This window comes from Peromyscus maniculatus, chromosome 6, assembly GCF_049852395.1.
Source record: "Peromyscus maniculatus bairdii isolate BWxNUB_F1_BW_parent chromosome 6, HU_Pman_BW_mat_3.1, whole genome shotgun sequence".
In the NCBI taxonomy this organism is placed as follows: Eukaryota; Metazoa; Chordata; class Mammalia; order Rodentia; family Cricetidae; genus Peromyscus; species Peromyscus maniculatus.
In genome coordinates this window covers 5496006-5514101 of record NC_134857.1, presented here as the reverse complement: position 1 = coordinate 5514101, position 18096 = coordinate 5496006, and the positions used below count along the sequence as shown (strand labels likewise).

General features: G+C 46.3%; 1 long non-coding RNA gene across 4 annotated transcripts in view; it reads left to right on the top strand.

The window, feature by feature from the left end:
* The first annotated feature begins 4778 nt into the window (after nucleotides 1-4778).
* The window catches only part of LOC107401774 (uncharacterized), a 96924-nt gene continuing 83606 nt past the window's right edge, over nucleotides 4779-18096 (top strand). For 3 of the 4 annotated variants that reach the window (XR_013051986.1, XR_013051988.1, XR_013051985.1), the window contains exons 1-2: nucleotides 4870-5007; nucleotides 5813-5956. This is a non-coding gene — a long non-coding RNA (uncharacterized LOC107401774). The other variant, XR_013051987.1, reaches the window with a different exon arrangement.

Genomic DNA, 18096 nt, shown 5'->3' with positions numbered 1-18096 from the left:
CAAAATGGCCCAGCTGCCGGGCCCAGCTCACTCTGGGATGGGAGTTCCGCACACATGAAGGTTCTGGGCTGGACACCTGTACCACAGCTGCCAGGCCCAGGGGACCTGGGGTTGGGGTTCAGAATTATCTGAAGAGACTTTGCTAGATGGTCCCAGGAGGCAGGACACCAGCGCTTGGAGTAACTTGCCTGCAGTAGAGCTTGGCACAGCAGGGCTCCAGGGCAGGTGGCTGGGCACCACAGCGAGGGCGTGGCCACTAGGTCGTCTTACAGTTGAATGCTACTCGGAATGGCCCTATTATAGGAGGAGTGGGGAGGAGGCTAGTGCTGGGGACCAGGTGCCTACCCAACTTCCTGGAAGGAGCTATGCTAAGAAGAATGACAGGGGAGACAAGGAGGAGGAGGAGGAAGAGAAGGAGGAGAAAATGAAAAGGGTGACTCAGGGACAAGGTTGAAATGCAGACACATAAGAGGGAGGCAGACATTAAAATAGTAAGGTTTGTCCAGGTCACCTGCAGATAGGCTGCACTGTCTAGGAGGAAAGTCATATTTAGTCCTTGATAAACTCTGGTGAGCTTGTCCCAGGGTCATCTACCCTTTGCAGATGAGGGAATGAGAGTTCAAATATCAGCTGAACTGATCCCAACACAGGAGCCTATGAGGATGGGTAGCCCAACCGAGTGACAGGCAGTCAAAGGCACAGAGGGAAGAGAACACAGGGACAGGAGGTGGAGGGTCTTAGAGGCAAAAATGGAGGGATACCTCAGCCTTGCAAACACGAGGACCCAAGTTCTATGCCCCAGAACCCATGTGGAAAGCAGGAAGTAGAGACACAGGTTTATGATCCCAACACTGAGAAGGTAGATCCAGGCAGATCTCTGGGGTTCACTGATCATCCAGAGCGTGTGTGTGTGTGTGTGTGTGTGTGTGTGTACAACAAGGCAATACACAAACACACAACAAGGCAATAATCTGGGACTGGAGAGATGACTCAGTGGTTAAAAACACTGACTGCTGTGGTGGTATTGTGTTCCCCGAAATATTGTGTACCCTAATAAACTTATCTGGGGTCAGAGAACAGAAAAGCCACTAGATACTTAAGATAGATAGGCAGTGGTAGCACATGCCTTTAATCCTAGCATTCCAGAGGCAGAAATCCATCTGTTCAAGGATACAGCCAAGCATGGTGATTCATGCCTTCAATCCTAGAAAGCCAGCCTTTAATCCCAGGAAGTGATGGTAGAAAGCAGAAAGGTATATAAGGCGTGAGGACCAGAAACTAGAAGTATGTGGCTGGTTAAGCATTTGGCTGGTTAAGCTTTTAGGTTTTGAGCAGCGCAGTTCAGCTGAGAGCCATTGGGATATGAGGACACAGAGGCTTCCAGTCTGAGGAAATAAGACCAGCTGAGAAGTTGGCCAGGTGAGGTTAGCTGTGGCTTGTTCTGTCTCTCTGACATTCCAGTGTTCACCCCAATACCTGGCTCAGGTTTGATTTTATTAATAAGAATTTTGAAGATTCATGCTACAGCCTGCTCTTGAAGAGGATCTGTGACAGTTCACAGCTGCTGCCTATAACTCAGATATGGGCTGCTGTGGCATGCTCTGTATGCTAAATGTGTTGCTCTGATTGGCTAATAAATAAAACACTGATTGGTCAGTAGCCAAGCAGGAAGTATAGGTGGGACAAGGAGAGAGGAGAATTCTGGGAAGTGGAAGGCTGAGTCAGAGAGAAGCTGCCAGCTGGCACCATGAAAAGCGAGATGTAAGGTACCAGTAAGCCATGAGACACATGGCAACTTATAGATGAATAGAAATGGGTTGATTTAAGATATAAGAACAGTTAGCAAGAAGCCTGTCACAGCCATACAGTTTATAAGTAATATAAGTCTCTGTGTGTTTTCTTGGTTGGGTCTGAGCAGCTGTGGGACTGGTGGGTGAGAGAGATTTGTCCTGACCATGGGCCAGGCAGGACTGGAGAAAACTCCAGCTACAACAGGCCTCTCTCTGCCTCCCAGGTGGTGGGATTAAAGGAATGTACTACCATGTTGTGCTCTGTAATTTTATATTCTCTCGCCTCATACAGAAGTTATTCCAGCAGTTTTTGAAAAGCTAATTTTTAGTCCTTTTAAATCTGCTTCAATAAAAGTCTGTTTTTAATGTCTGGATTTAAGTGTTTCCAAAGTAATTACATGATAAAGCTAAAACTTTTCATGAAAAGTTTTGTTCACTATTGCAGAGCAAAAGTTTGTGTGTGTGTCTGTGTGTGTCTGTGTGTATCTGTGTCTGTGTGTATATGTGTGTCTGTGTGTATGTCTCTGTGTGTGTGTATGCCTCTGTGTTTGTGTGTGTGTGTGTGTGTGTGTGTGTGTGTGTGTGTGTGTGTGCCAAAAGGAAGTAACAAGACGTCTTTGAGGGACAGTGCTGAAGTGATGTAGCCGTTTAAGTAATCTGGCTTTCATCTGAAACATCAGAAAGTGACCAACATCACTACGAAAATAATGCCAGGAGGACCCACTTTCTGGTGTAGTGGCATGCTCTGCACACTCGAGTGTGGAAGGGTATGCAGGAACTGCATGGCGAAGCCAGGACTCGAAGGATAAGTAGAGGACATGCTTGCTTATTTCCACAGATTCATGAGACCTGTGTTCCCACCCAGTTCCAGGCTTCTGGGACCCCCAAGGCAAAGCATGGCTTTCTTCTCAGCACGCTTCCTTCCTGTGTGCACACGTATATGGTGTGCACTCACATGTGTATGATGTTTGCTTGTGTCTGAGCACACATTTGTGTGGAGGTCAAAGGTCAATGTCCGATGTGTCCTTCGATTTCTCTCTCCTTCATCCAGTGAGGAAAGGCTTCTCACTTTAACCCAGAATTTGCCTCCTGGACTGGTCTAGATCATCATCCCTCCCTCTGCCTTCCATGTGCTGGGATTCCAGGCAAGCCTCCTCTGCCCACCATTGATATGGATGCTGGGGTCTGAACCCAGGCCCTCATTCTGTGCAGCCAGCATTTTACCCACAGAGCTGCATCCCCAGTCTCAGCCAGTGCACTTTCAGTCCTTGCCAGTGGACTTCTAGGTGGAGAAGCCACATCTAATATATCCATGTAGCCCTAATGCACAATACTGCAGGGCCTGAGGGAAGCTGGCTGGCGTCAGTTTGGAATGGGAAACGCACCCCAGCTTTGCATTTCTCCCATCGACTTTATCTTTCAGATTTCAGTTGAGTTACTGCCTACCTTTTTTAGTAGAAGCTTTGGGCTTGACGTGGGGTGTCAGGCAATTTTTGTGCAGTACAAACTCGATTTTCAAGTTGAAGCAGGAGGGAAGAGCGTGCTTTCTGTTCATTCTTCCCGTGACTCACATTGTACCTGAAAGCATGGCCAGGGCTGCCATGGCACACGGCAAGTTGAAACTGCTTTGTGGATTTGGCTCCACTGTTCCCTTGGATGTTTTGTTTGTATTTCCTCCACAGCAGCTGCCCTGTGTCTATCTGTAAAACTCCTCTTCCTCCTTCAAAGCCCGACTCAAATACCCCTTCTTCTCTGCAGCCTTTCATCATCTCCGGCTCCAGGTTCCCATAATCCTTTGTTCACACGTGTGCTCTGATACATCCCTTTGGCTTCCCAGCTTTGCCCTAGGGTGGACTCCCTGAGGGCTGCGAGAGTGCCTGTCTCTTTCCTGGTGTCAGGATGAGGACTGGTGGATTCTGCTTTCAGGGCTTCCCATGCCAATGCCAGCACCGTCTCCATTGTTCTCAGTGGTGGGGTGCTGAATCCACCCTGATGCATAGTGACTGGCATGTCCTCTGGGAATGGCTTTCAGGGCTGGGTGGCTTCATGGGCATTGCCAGCCATTGTTAAGCCCATGATGGGTGGGGTTAAGAAGAGATTCCCGAGACACACATAGTACTCAGCCTCCCTCTTCACATACGAAGGATGGCGGCTTGCTTTCACCCCACCGGTCCTCCCAAGCCAAATGTGTTTAATCTTCTACACGTTCCACTCATTAACTGCCCCCTAAAACAGTAATTAAGCACCCCATTTTAAAGGGAAGTGATCCTTGTAAACATCATCTCCCACGCATAGCGACTCTCACACTGCTGGTATTGTGACAGCTCAGTAGAAAGGCCTGTAATATGTGGGTTTCTGGGTTTTGTTTTTTTACCTTGAGGGAACAAAGGCTCCCTCAAATGAGATACCGAGAATCTCAAAAGAGCCAACAGAACAATACAGACTCCTGTTTCATGTGCAGCTTTATTACAGACACCCAGGGAGGGTTACCCAACAATAACAAGAGAGTCTGGTGATTGTTAAAACTTTTAGCAGCTTGTGAGGTGGGGACGACCGGGAATGTGCATAAATTGTTCAGGATGGATGCTGTCCCCTGAGGCCAGCCTAAGCAAGAGTGCAGACACCAATGGGAGTCCCTCAGTACCTTTCAGCAGAGCTCTCCAGTGTGCAACCAAACCTCTTTATTAAAAATGTCTTCTGCCAAGTGGTGCGCTCTATTTCACCCCCACACCACCACTAAAAAGCCCGTATCTAAATTTTCCAGGATTTTGGTCATGTATTGGTCAGAAACTCTAGATTCTGTCATCACCAGAATTGAACTGGCTCATTTATTAGGTAGCCCCTCTCCCCTCTCTGTGCTCCAACCAGGAAACCTCTCCTCCAACTACATCTAAGTATCACAGAACACACAGGGACGCTGACCTCATGTAGCTCTTTCTGATTGGCTTGGTGCCCAAGAGCACCATGGGAAAGGCCTTGGCAGTTGGGATTCAGATATTGACAGTTGTAACTGGTGGCCTAGGCTTGGGGTCCTACACGATGAGCCAAGTTCCTGAGAAAAGAGGCAAGCAAAGTAAGGAAGCAGGCACCGTGGGCTAGACTCTGTAGGGGGACTTCTGTGCTAGGGAGCGTGGAGTAGCCAGGAGCTGATGCAGGACCCCACAAAGAGACCGTCATCTGGGAAGGGGTAGACTGTGTGCTTTGTAAAGAGAAGGAGGTATGACTGAAAACAAAACCAAAATACGATTTGGGCTCCTGCCATTTCAGAGCTGGGCACTAGAAAAGGATGTGTGTGTCACTGTTGGAGGGAAAGGGTCACTGTAACTGAGGCCAGGGATGGCGGTACAGAAATACAAACAGGAGGAGAGTGTACCGAAGGCCCGCTGGAGCTCAGGGCAGCAGTGCTCCCCTCCAGGCTGACTTCCAGCTGGCCATCTTGTTCCTAGGCTCTGCTTGGAGGGGTGTGGGAGTTTTAGATTGAAAGCTGTAAGTCATTCATGATAGTGTGTACCTGTTCTCTCAGAATTTAAGAAGAAGAAGCAGCAAGGAGAGGCAGGAGTTTCAGACAGTTTTAATTAGATGAGACTGTCTCAAAGAGAGAGGGGAAGGGGAGGGAAGAAGGGATGGAGGAATAAGGGGAGGAAGAAAGAGTTTTAATTAAATGCATTTTTTAGACAGGGTCTCACCATGTAGTCCTTGGAACTCACAGAGATCCAGCTGCCTCTGCCTCCTTAGTGCAGGGATTAGAGGACTACACCATCACCCCCAGACTCAAGAGTTTTCATTTTAAAGAAAGGCTAAGCTCTATCAGAAAATATGGGGCATAACTACCAATACTACAGAGCAGTCATATTTGGAGTAATATTAATAGTAAGAGTTATGGTAATTCAGAGAAAAAGATTCTACCTGAAACTCAGGCAAAAACTCTTGAAACACTGAGAGATTAGAACTCCTTGAGAACTGAGACGCACACTGATGCTGCTGGGCTGTTTCAACCACTGTGCTTTCTTTCTGCCACCCAGGATCTTCTATAGGTTTCCATAATTGTCACCAGAGGCCCTGACTTCCCCCTGTTCTGTTCCTGCGTGCCCCCAAGATGGCTGCCCGAGAGGTCCTCACTGAGCCCATGCAGCCAGCAGCTGCCCACTGAAACCTGAAGCCAAAAGGTAAGTTTTTAGATTTGGGGTAAGAGTCATGTGATGGTGAATCTTAACTGCCAGCCCGAGGGTTCTGGCGTCACCTGTAATATGGATATCTGGGCATGTCTGTGGGGGGTTACAGTGATTGCGTTAGTTGAAGTGGGAAGACCCACTGTGGGTGACACTATTCTGTGGGCTGGAGTCCTGCATGAAAGACAGTGAGCCGAGCATGCGTTCACTGAGTCTTCTTCCTGTTTGTGAATGTGACGGGAGCAGGTGCCCCAAGAGCCTTACTGACTTGATTTCCTCGCTATGATAGACTGTGCCCTGGAACTATGAGCTGGAGCAAACCTTCTTATCTTGTGTTGTTTTGTTGGGATATTTTAATCACAGCAACAGAAGAATTCAACTAAGACATTGTATATAGTGAGAAGTTACTTTCTTGGAGAAAATGTTCTTGAGGAAGTAAGAGAATAGTAAATTAATTTTTATCTATGTGGGTATTTGTAGAATTCATATGTGCTGCCTTTTACTACCCAGGGTGAAAACTTCCACCTTTGCTCACTTTGGTTTGTGTTTTAGAACAGCTAGAGTATCCCTTATCTAACACAGTTACCATCAGAAGGGTTTGGGATTTGTTGCAATTTGTTTTCTATTACTGTGACTAAAGAAAGAAAGAAATAAAAAGAAAGGAAGGAAGAAAGAAAGAAACTTGAGGGGGGCAGGTGTGTGTATTTTAGCTTACAGCTCTCAGCAGGTCACACTCATCGCTGCAGGAAGTCAGGACAGGAACTCAAGGCAGGAACCTGGAGGCAGGAGCTGATGCAGAGGCCACGGAGGGTGCTGCTTACTGGCTTGCTCCCCATGGCTTGCTCAGCCTGCTTTCTTATACAACTCAAGACTACCTGCCCACAGGTGGCACCCACCCCTCTGTCAATCATTAAATAAAGAAAATGCCCTACAGACTTGCCTAAAAGCAGTCTTGATGGAGATATTTTCTCAATTGAGGTTTCTCTTCCCAGATAAAGTTAGCTTGTGTCAAGTTGATAAAAAAAGAAAAGAAAAGAAAAGAAAAGAAAGAAAGAAAGAAAGAAAGGGAGAAAGAAAGAAAGAAAGAAGAAAGAAAGGAAAAAAAACCCATCCAAGGGAGGATTTCGGATTTCTTTAGGAATTGCATATACATAAAATGTCAGATTAAATGTGAAATACATTTGGCTTCATAGACACTCTATGAAACTAATTATAAACCATATTTTTAGTGTGTCTGCATTTTGACTTTCATCCATCACGTGAGGCTACTCAGTTTCAGGTTCATATTAGCACTCGAAAACTTTCTGATTTAGTTTTTAGATTTCGGATTAGAGATGTTTAATCTGTATACAAAAACGCTGCTAAATGGATGTGCACATCTGGTTGTGGTAACACATGCCTGTGATTACAGCATTGGGAGGCTGGAACAGGACGACGAGTGAGTTCTAGGACAGCCTTGGCTGCAGCATGAGACCATATCTAATATATATATAAATAAAATATTTGTATTATATATAATATATAACAGCATATGCAGAACAGCAGATGGCTAAGAGAATTTTCAGATACGCGTATTCATCCTCACATTGGCTCTCTTGAAAGACGAGATCAACACATCATGTATTTAAAAGTTCACATTCTAGGCAAACTAACTTTATTTTCTACCCACTCAGGAGAAAGAAGTTCACTATGAAAAGAAAACAATTTTCTCCTAACATTGTCTTGCCCATTGCCCAAATGCAATGAGCGTCGAGTGACAGAGTCAGAAGTGGTGAGGACTGTGAGAAGACAGCCGCTGCTCCCAGGGTGTCTCAGGCGAAGCCGTGTATCTCGGAGCAGGGAATACCCTTCCCCCTGACTTATCCAAGTGGCTCACAGAGAAATGTGAACATGGCCTTTGCTGAAGTAATGGTGAAGAAAAGTGTATGCCTGTTGAAAAATCTCTGACATCCAGCTAGTTTTAGAGACGATGTGAAGGAGATATTTTTAGGATTGGCTTCATGCTTGGTCCAAGATACATGAGTATATCTGTATATCTGCATCTCTGTATCCAGAGAGAGAGAAGGGGGAGTGGAAAGGGAGGGTGACAGGGTCTCATGTGCAGCAGGCTGCTTCTCAATTTAGTGTGCAGCCAAAGATGACCTTGAACTTGTGGTTCTTCTGCTGCCGCCTCCCAGGTGTTGAGGCTGTAGGGGATGGAGGAGTGCACCACCACAGCTCAGCAGTGCTGTGCTTCGGATGGAAGTCAGGGCTTTGCGCATAAGTAAGTCAGCATGCCGCTGAGTAACCTCTCTGGCCCAAGTGTGATTTATTTTATTCAACAAAAAGGTCACTGTCAGGCTGAGTATGTGGTTTGCTCTGGTCACCTTAGTACCCAGAAGACTGGAGCAGGAATATCTTTAGTTTGAGGCTAGCCTGAGCTGCATAGCAGGATTTGTTCTCAAAATACCCCAAATCTAAAACCCCATCCCCCCCCCCAAAGAACTTTAAATATCACTCTCAAATAGGTTTCTATGCTTTGCAAGCTTTTTTTTTTTTTTTTAAATCAAAGATAACCCATTTAAAATAGTTTCCTATTTTTTAATTTTTTTCATACCTCCTGTAGGCCCTGCTTGGTCTTTTTCTCCTGGGTGGTGTTCTGTGGTTCCTCAGTGGTGGTAATGCCTACTTTGGTGGTCAGAGCACACTCTGATAAGTGTGGCCTGTCCCCTGGGTTTTTCAGTCAGCTGCATTTTGGATGGGCCACCACATGACCTTTGGGTTTGGTGAATGCCTCCTCACTACTACTTCACAGGGGACTTTTGGGTCCTTTCCATCCACTGCCCTGCAGGAGGGAATGCAGAGCCTGGAGCCAGAGATAAAGCAACCAGCATATAACATGATTGCCATCAAACCCCAAGGGAAGGCCTGTGCGCCAGCAACAATTCCAGAATTTATGGGTGCAAGACATTTTCCAGAGGTGGCTCCTGATTCCTGCTTTCTCCTGGGGGCTCTTAGGAGGTAGATTGAGTGTGTGGTGTTGTTTCAACTGTATGCAGTCTAGAACCACAAGCTTTAGCTTCTGAGGGTTGGGGATGGGGATGTTAAAATCCAAAGTGACAAGTACATTTTCACATGCTACAGTGAACAGCTTTATACAGAGGACAGGTGTAGGTAAAGATGTGAAGTTGGGGAACACCAAGAGTTCATAGTGGCAATGTGAGAGGATGACGGATTACCCTGAGTTTTCCAGCTCACAAAAAGCACTTGTTATTTCTTTTACTAATGGAGTTTTTAAAGTTACCTTTTATCTATCTTGTGTGTGAGTGTACACAGGTACCACGAGGTGCATGTGGAGGTCAGAGAACAGCTTGCAGGATTTGGTTCTTCTCTACCAGCATGTGGAGCCAGGGATTCGAATTTAGTCAATCCCATTTTACTTGGTGGCCCCTTAACAGCATGTTTGAAAAAGCTTTTAGGGAGAAATTGAGTCAGAGTCGGGGTTGGTGTTGCCTCTTTCATTCACTGTCCTGGTTGGCACCCGGGGTCACTAATGTGGCAGTCTGCTCCAGTGTTTCTGGGGCAGCAGAAGCAACCAGGCTTGGAGACCTGGACGGAATCCTCTGACGAATTACTACCCTACAGAATTCTAATCCCCTGGCTCACCGTGGTAAATAATGCACCACTGGCTGGATTAGTCTCACTAAGAGAATCTAAGACCCTGGTAGGGCCTTGAGGACCGATGTGTTTTGTTATCTTATTCCTTTAGTGGATATGCAGGGATGCTCTCTTGTCTTTAGAGAGCATCTCCTCTGTGCTGGGGTGTCGCAGGCACCTCATGTAGGTTCTGTTTTGTTGGTGATATCAAAGTCTCACGATATCAAGGTACCATGGCCTTAATTAGAGGAGGAAGTGACTGATGCCCAGTCACCCACTCGACAGCCTGTGGTAGCTTTTTGACTCTGTGTGTTTCTATCAACACGGCTGTCTGTAGGCGGTTCTGTCTATTGTCAGAACAGACTACCTAATAGCCAGGCATGTGGCTTTATTACCTGTACCCACATCTTTTTTTTTTAATTTTTATTTTTTAAATTACGCTCATGATATTCATTAATTACACTCAAGATATTAATCACATTTGTGGTATTCATAGAGTACATTCGCAGTATTCATTCAATTATATATTTTAATTTTAAAAGTCGAATGTCATTTCTTGAAGGGGGTAGGAGGTTAAATACAGGCTTACAGCACAATGGGAGGGCCCTGGAGGGGAGAAGTTTGCTACTGATGTTTTACAATCTTGCATCTAAGCTGTTAACGCCCATTCAGGATACACAGACAAGGAATATCCCTTAAGCATTCAGGAGGGTGGAACCTGGCAGGGAATTAGCATTGGGAGGATATCCAGGTCAAGGTCCATAAGCAAGACAACAGTTACCCAAAACGGGGGCCAGGGACCTGCAGGTCCCCCTTTTATTAAAAAATGAGCTTCTGACTTGGGTTGCATGGGACGTCAGCAGGTCACCTTACCTGTCATGGAGACACTTGCCCAGGCCACACAGGTGTTCTGTCTTAGGTTGGTGAGTGCCCCCCAGGCATTACCCATCTCTGAATACTCATTATCATACAGGCTCAATCGTGTGTGAGCTGCAGAGTTAACTGCTGCCAAAGATCACAACGTGGCACTGGGCTTGCAGTCTGTGTGTTTGACACAGAAAAGACCAACAGAAGTCCTAACCCACCCATAGCCAGGAGGCTAAAGGCAACTGAGCCATTCCCTTCCTTAATGAGCCGTACTGTATGTTGGAGTCCTTGTAGGATAGTAATCCAAAAGCAACTGGAACTTGAGTTTATAAATTTATAATTTTCAAAGCCAATCTGAGATGTATATAACTACTGAATTAAATTTATCATGCCCAATAGAATGGAAGATTAACTAACTATGGTAGCTACTTTTGTTGCCAGGGTCTCCACTGTGCTAGCTGTAGTAAGCAATAATGAAATGGTAATCCCAGAAACAGTAGCGGTGGTGGCCGCCATTGCTATAACAGCAACAGTGGCAGCAGCAATGTCAAATTCTCTTCTGGAGTGTGTGGACATCCACTGTCATGGATACAACTCCAGGAACATGAACCGCCAAGGCCCATTTTTCTTGATCCCAGCATGACTTTAGCTGGCAGCTCTTCTGGAGAATTCAATCTCATGGCTACAGTTGCTAGGCTTACATTAATGCTTGCCAAAGCTGGTGATATTGGGCTCTCAATCTCCATTGGCATCAGAAAGGTAGATTTTTTTCATAAAGACTCATTAGGTCTCTGTCATGTTGGGCTTCAGCAGCAGTCACAGGGTGTGTTCAGTGCTTAGGAATCCAAAGAGGAACTTCATTGTCCTGAGGAAAGACATAAACAAAAAAAATCTGTTTTTGTGCCTGTGTTGTTGAGCAAATGAATCGTCACAGTCCCTTCCTCTGGCTGTGGTAGCGGCAAAGAAGCCCACCCCCAAGATGGAAGTCCCTGTTTGTTCATCCTCAAGGTAGCCAGAGCTCTGACTTGATTTTACGCGCTGTCTTAGTTTTCCATTGCTATGAAGAGACTCCATGACCAAGGTAATAGAAAATGTCTTTTGGGGTTCATTATTGCAGAGCCCATGACCATCATGGTGGGGAGCATGGCGGCAGGCAGGCAGGCTTGGTGCTGGAGCAGTCGCTGAGGGTGAGAGGGTGGTGGGTGGAGGGGAGCACTGCTAACTGGGAATGGCACAGGGTTTTGAAATCTCAAAGCCCACTTCCAGTGACACACCTCCTCCAACAAGGCCACACCTCCTAATCCTTCCCAAACAAGTCACACCAACTGGGGTCCAAGCATTCAAACATATGATCCTCTGGGGGCCATTCTCATTCAAACCACCACTCACTTACTACTACTGCCTGCCAGTGTTCTGTCCAGCCAGAACAAAGTCGGGAAACCAGGAAGAAACCAGGAAATCATCACTGGAGGAGTCTTGTTAGGAGGATGCTTAAGGCTGCTGGCCTGCCGGCCTTTGCTGATGGGGGGCAACCTTACTTTTGAGCCAATGCCTTGGGCTGAGCCACCTCTGGTGTCAGGATGCTCTTCGAAAGCATTGTGAGATGAGTGCAGAGGGAGGCAGGAGAGCTGGGCACCTCCTGGATCTTTTGTTTTTCTTTTTTTAAAAATGAATATGAATGTTTGGCATGCTTGCATGTATGTGTACCAGGTACTTGTCCGGTGCCCTTGGAAGTCAGAAGAGGGTGTCGTCATAGTCCTTGGAATTGGAGTTACACATAGTTATGAACTTCTGTGTATGTGCTGGGACCTGACTCCAGGTCCTCTGGAAGAGCAGTAAGTGCTCTTAAACTCTGAGCCATCTTAGTCCTGGGCACCAGTTTTTTTTTTTTTTTTTTTTTTTTTTTTTTTAAAGCAGGAAGTAAGGACTCAAAGGTTGTGAACAGAATCCACTTAGGGTGAGTCCCCTGTATCTGACATCTGAGCTTGGCCAGAGACCTCTGGCTAATCAGATTCTCAAAGGGCAGCATTATTCTCTGCACCTGAAGGCACACATTGCCAGTTATTAAAACACAATGAAGTATGGTAAGATTCAAAGGGCACTAAATGTGATGATTCATGGATCTTCAGGCTCTCCTGCAGGTCTTGGCATCTTCAGCACTGCCATCATCTTGGATGCGCCACACAGCAGAAACAAAGCCACCAGATTTAAAGTTACCAGTCACACTTCCACCTGGATTGCCATTAGCAGGTGCCTTGACCTCCTGTGTTACCCCACGGAATTGTCCTGACAGAGACATGCATGAGGAATGGGGGTTGTTGGTAATTGCTCATTAGCTACAAGGTCCTCAGACTGCTCGCTGACAGTCTATGATGTGATTTCCAGTGTGCTCCGAAGTAATTCATTACGGTACATTCTAAAGGAACACAGCTTCCTGAGCAGCAGGGCTTGCAGAGAAGCCAGTGATGCTTGCTCAAGGGCCAGGAAGTGTAGCGGTAACGCCCGCATTACCGATACCCGTTCACCATGTCCGAGCGAAGGGCTGCGGATTAAAAATAGAGACAAGAGACAGCGAGTCATTCGCCATGACTGAATGCCGAATGCCGTTTATTGAAAGAGGGAAGAAACCTTAAATACAGGCTTACAATACAAATGGAGGATCCCCGGAGGGCAGAAGTTCGCTACCAATGGTCTACAATCTAGACCCAATGTTCTACATTCTTGCATCTAAGTTGTTTACACCATAAGCAGGATGTAGGGACAAAGAACCTCCCGTAAGCTCTCCGGTGATCCTTAGGTGAGAAGGAGACCGGCAGGGAATCTGAATAGGGAGGACATCTGGTAAAGGTCAGCAAGCAAGGCTGCAGCCACTCACAGTCGGGGGCCAGGGCCCATGGCGCCCACAAGGAAGAATGCTAAACATTGTGTTTAACATGTGAAGTAAAGCTGGTACTCATGAGAAGTTCAAACATTGAAGTTTAAAAGCCCAGGCAAGAGAGACGGCTCCAGTGCAAAGTGATGGCTGCCCATGCAAGCATGAGGACTTGAATTCAGTACCCAGAACCCAAAGAAAAAGGTCAGCCGAGTTATTGAGAACTTGTGATCCCAGCATCTCGGAGGCAGAAAACAGTGGCTCTCTGAGGCTCACTGGCTAGCCAGCACAGCCTGTTTGTTAAACTAGGGAAGGTGTGCTGGTCTGAGAGAAAATAGTCCTCAAAGGCAGGAACTCCTAAGTAACACTTAGGAGGCGTGGTTTTGTTGGAGTAGGTGTGGCCTTGTTGGAGGAAGTGTGTCACTGCGGGGTTGGGCTTTGAGGTCTCGTATGCTCAAGCTACACCCAGAGAGACAGACCACTTCCTCTTATCTGCACATCAAGTTGTAGCCAGCATCATGTCTGCCTGCATACTGACATGCTCCCCACCATGATGATAATGGACTGAACCTCTGAAACTGTAAGAGCCACCTCAAGTAAATGTTCTTTGTAAGAGTTGCCATGGTCACGGTGTCTCTTCACAGCAATAGAAGCTCTAACTGAGACAGGTGGCTAGGGAATGAGGAGGACAGACACACGAACACAAGCGCAGGAAAGCTGAGGCTCCGCAACGCCATATGCTCTGTTGGACCACGTACTTCCACCTGCAGCCCATAACCTCAGCCTGGTAATTAGGTGCAGCCCAGGGAAAGGGGATCCCTAGTCTCTGTAGGTGGTCTCTGCTGGCTGAGTAGCTCTGAAGTTGCTAGTCGTTTCACACTGGTCATTCATTGACACTTGGAGGCAACGCTGTGATTATGCCCTTTGAATCTCACTCTGGTACCACTTTGCCACTCCTACGGGGGCTGAGGCACTGAAGTCCTCAACATGGCCACGCCCATGTCAACAATATAATACACATTCACTCAGGGCTTCATTCACCCAGGGCTTCTGCTCCTTACATATCTTTGCAAGCAAGGCCATACCTACCAATCATTCCCAAATAGCCACCAACTAGGAATCAAATATCTAAATGCTGGAGAATTGTAGGGACATCCCATTCAAATCAGCACACACACACACACACACACACACACACACACACACACACACACCACATACACACACAGCACGTATACCCACACACATGTACACACACACATGCACATGCACACATGCACACACACACATTCACACACACATGCACGCACGTACACACACACACACAGAGTGAATAAAATCAAGCCCCTGCCTCTGTGCTTTACTTCAGTTTTCTTAGAGACGAACTTGTGTAGCCTGTCGCTTTGATGGCGGTGTCCTTTGCCATACAGAACTTTCCAGGAGGTCCTGTTTATTGTTGGCACAGACTCATTCTTGGTCTCCGTGTTTCTGAAAGTGTATCGACTATGAGAGAAGGAGTGATTTTTGCGGTGTACATCTTGCTGGTTGAGTGCATACTTAACTTGCAGCTTACTAAAACAAACACCTACACCAAACCCGAGTGGCTTTCTCTTTAGAGTCGGGTGCTTTCCAGTGCACCCCTCTACCTGTGTAGCCATCAGCCTAGCCCCGCTGAACACACTGCTCTCACTTTGGAAGGTTCCCTTGTACCTCACGCGCCAGCCCAAACTCTGTCTTTACTGCCTATCCTAAGTTTTGTCTGAATGGAATAGAAATATGTGGTCTTTGGGCATGGCTTCTTTTCCTTAGCAAAGCATTTTTAAAACATTTTATTTTTATGTGTATGGGTGTTCTGCAGGCATGTAGACCACGTGTGTGCCTGGTGCCTGTGGAGGCCAGGAGAGGGTGTGAGGTCCCCCAGGGCTGGAGGTACAGATGGTTGTGAGCTGCCATGTGGGTTCTGGGTAGCAAGTCTGGGTTCTTTGGGAGAGCAGCCAGTGTTCTGGACCACTGACCCATCTATGATGCCCCTTACCAAGATAGTTTGAAGACTCACCCATCCTTCTGCATGAATTTATCTGTCACTGGGGAGTTGTGCTCCAGATCACAGATGTCTCATGGTACATTCATTTGCATTGTTCGAGTTTTAAGGATGTTTTGGCTTTTGCTTGCTATGAATTATGATCCAGTGAACATTCATGCATACATTTTAGTATGGACATCCGGTCTTCACTTCAGAGGCTGGATAGCTAGTAGAGTCACTTGGTCTTGTGACAAATGAACATTTAACTGAACAGAAAACCCTGTCAAATTGGGCTGCAAACTAGTTGTTTCATTTATATTCCGGCTAGTAATGTGTGTGAGTCCCCCAACACTGGGTTTTCTCTGACTTTGTAACATTGATGTATTTAGTGGCTGGGGAATGACGTCATGTTATTTTCACTTTCATTTTCCTAATAACTTACAATAATGACTACCTTTCTATGCAGCTTCTTAGCACCAATGCATACTCTATGATGATGCATTTATTCAGGTTTTGTCCATGTTTTCCTGAGATATTGCTTTCTTTTCTTATTTCTGTGTGAGTTCTTTATATTCTGAAAACAAGTTGAACATTTCTCTGTGTATGAAACGTTATCTCTACGTGCTATGTTTACAGCGATATTGATTTGCTAGTATTTTCCTTTCATCTGTGGCTTCTCTTTTAACTACTTTCATATTTGAAGTGTGAAAGTCTTTAATTTTGATGAGATTTAAACTTTTTCATTTATGGATTGTAATTTGGGTGTCATATCTGAGAACATACACTGAGTTCAAGGTCACACAGACTCTACTTTTCATTTTTTTCTGGAAGTTTTACAAAACCAAGATGATTTCCCCAATTATTCTGAAGACTAGATGGAGCTAATGTCCTCTGCAGGGCCTTCTTTGGCCATAGTCAGAAGTAATGTAGGTTAGATCTGTAAAGCTGTGAGTTCCTCTTGTCTAGAGTGTCCTTAAGAGGACTACATGTGACCTCAGAGCCTGCAAATAGTGGCCTTGGTGGTGGTGACACACACCTTTAATCCCAGCACTTGGAGGCAGAGGCAAAAGGATCTCTGTGAGTTTGAGGCCAGCCTGGACTACAGAGCTAGTTCCAGGACAGCCAGGGCCACACAGAGAAACCCTGTCTCAACAAAACCAAAATCCAAACCAAAGCAAACCCAGTGACCTTGGTAATTGGCTCCTCCAGACTTTCCTAAGGTCCAATGTGAGGTCTTACTCACTCAGAAGAATTAGGACAGACTTCCTGTTTTCTAGGACCGACTAGAACATTCTCTTGGGGAGAGTGTTCACTGGGCTGGTGCAGGTCCTGTTTGCTCAGTGAACCAGGAGGAGGCGATTCCTGTGGACGAAAGCTCTGACCACGCCGGTGCTTCCCAGTGTCTCCTCACTTCCAGGTGTATTTCTCTAGGTAGTGAAGCATTGTGTCTTAGCTGTAAGACACACCTCATATGACTGTCAGTCTTTTGTGAAGGTATGATTTATTTTTACTTTAATTAAAATAAAGTTACATTATTTCTCCCTCCCCTTTCCTCATTTTAACCCTTCCCTTCCTCCCCAGGGAAGATCTTCCACCATTTGAAATCAATATAATTTATTAAACATATTTCTTTGAGGCAATCCTCCAACCCTTTCCATGCCCTGCCCCACATCCCATCTCAAAAGCGTGCCTCCTTTAATACACAAATATATAGATACAGCCTCCCAGATCCGTCTAGTGTTGCTTGTATGCACACAGTTTCAGAGCTGACGGCTTGATAATGGATAATCAGTTTGGAAACTCAGCAGCACTCAATGGCTGCCCTTGTTTAGAGTGGGGGACCATGAGATTTCTGTCTTCTGTATCAGCATGTCTATTAGTGTTGTCGTTGTTCCGGTCCTGTTTAGGCCGCCATATTGTTGTGGTATGGCGGGTGTGGCTTCCTGTCAGACACAATGTGACGGGTCATGCTGGTCCTCTGGCTCTGCAGTCTTTCCGCCCTTCTTCCCCAATGGTCCCTGAGCCTTAGGTGAGGACTTGTGTTGTCGCTGGATCCACTGGGGCCGGGCACTCCACAGTCAGTGGGGCTTTGTTGGACCAGCTGTGCTTCTCAGTTCTCTGTCTGCTGCAAAGAGAAGCATCTTTGATGAGGGGTGAGACTTGCATCATCAGGCAAAGATGGTCCATGAGCTCTGGGTCTGTAAGCATGATTTATTTTAAATTGACACTCTGTAGAGTTCAGTCTGCCCACGCATGCACACACACATTTTACATTTTGCAATGATCAGTCAGAGTGGTTAGCAGGTCCTTCATCACAGACATTTATTTCATAATCCTCTCTACCAGCTACTTGAAAGCATTCAATTAAAGCCTGTTCTCTAGACTGTTGGCATATGTTCCTCCCACCCATTTGTACCCTTGTGCCCAGTGCCTATCCTCTGCCTAGTCCTCCCACTGTGCTTTCTAGGCTCTGGGAACCAAAGTTCGGATCTGTACTTGTTTGAGATCATCATTTTGGTCTCCGTGTTAGTGAGAGCATGAGTCATGGATGTCATGAGGCTCTTTGTGCGTGCTCGAGCTCAAGACCACATTGCTCCTGTCATTAGAGAAGAGTGGCTGTGATTTCTTCAGTGCTATCACTGATTACCGTGTATCAGCCCTCACTTAACATATGAAGGTCTCGAGGTGGGTGAAGTGTGGTGACACTCAGGAAGGTGAGGCTGGAGGATTGCTCCAAGT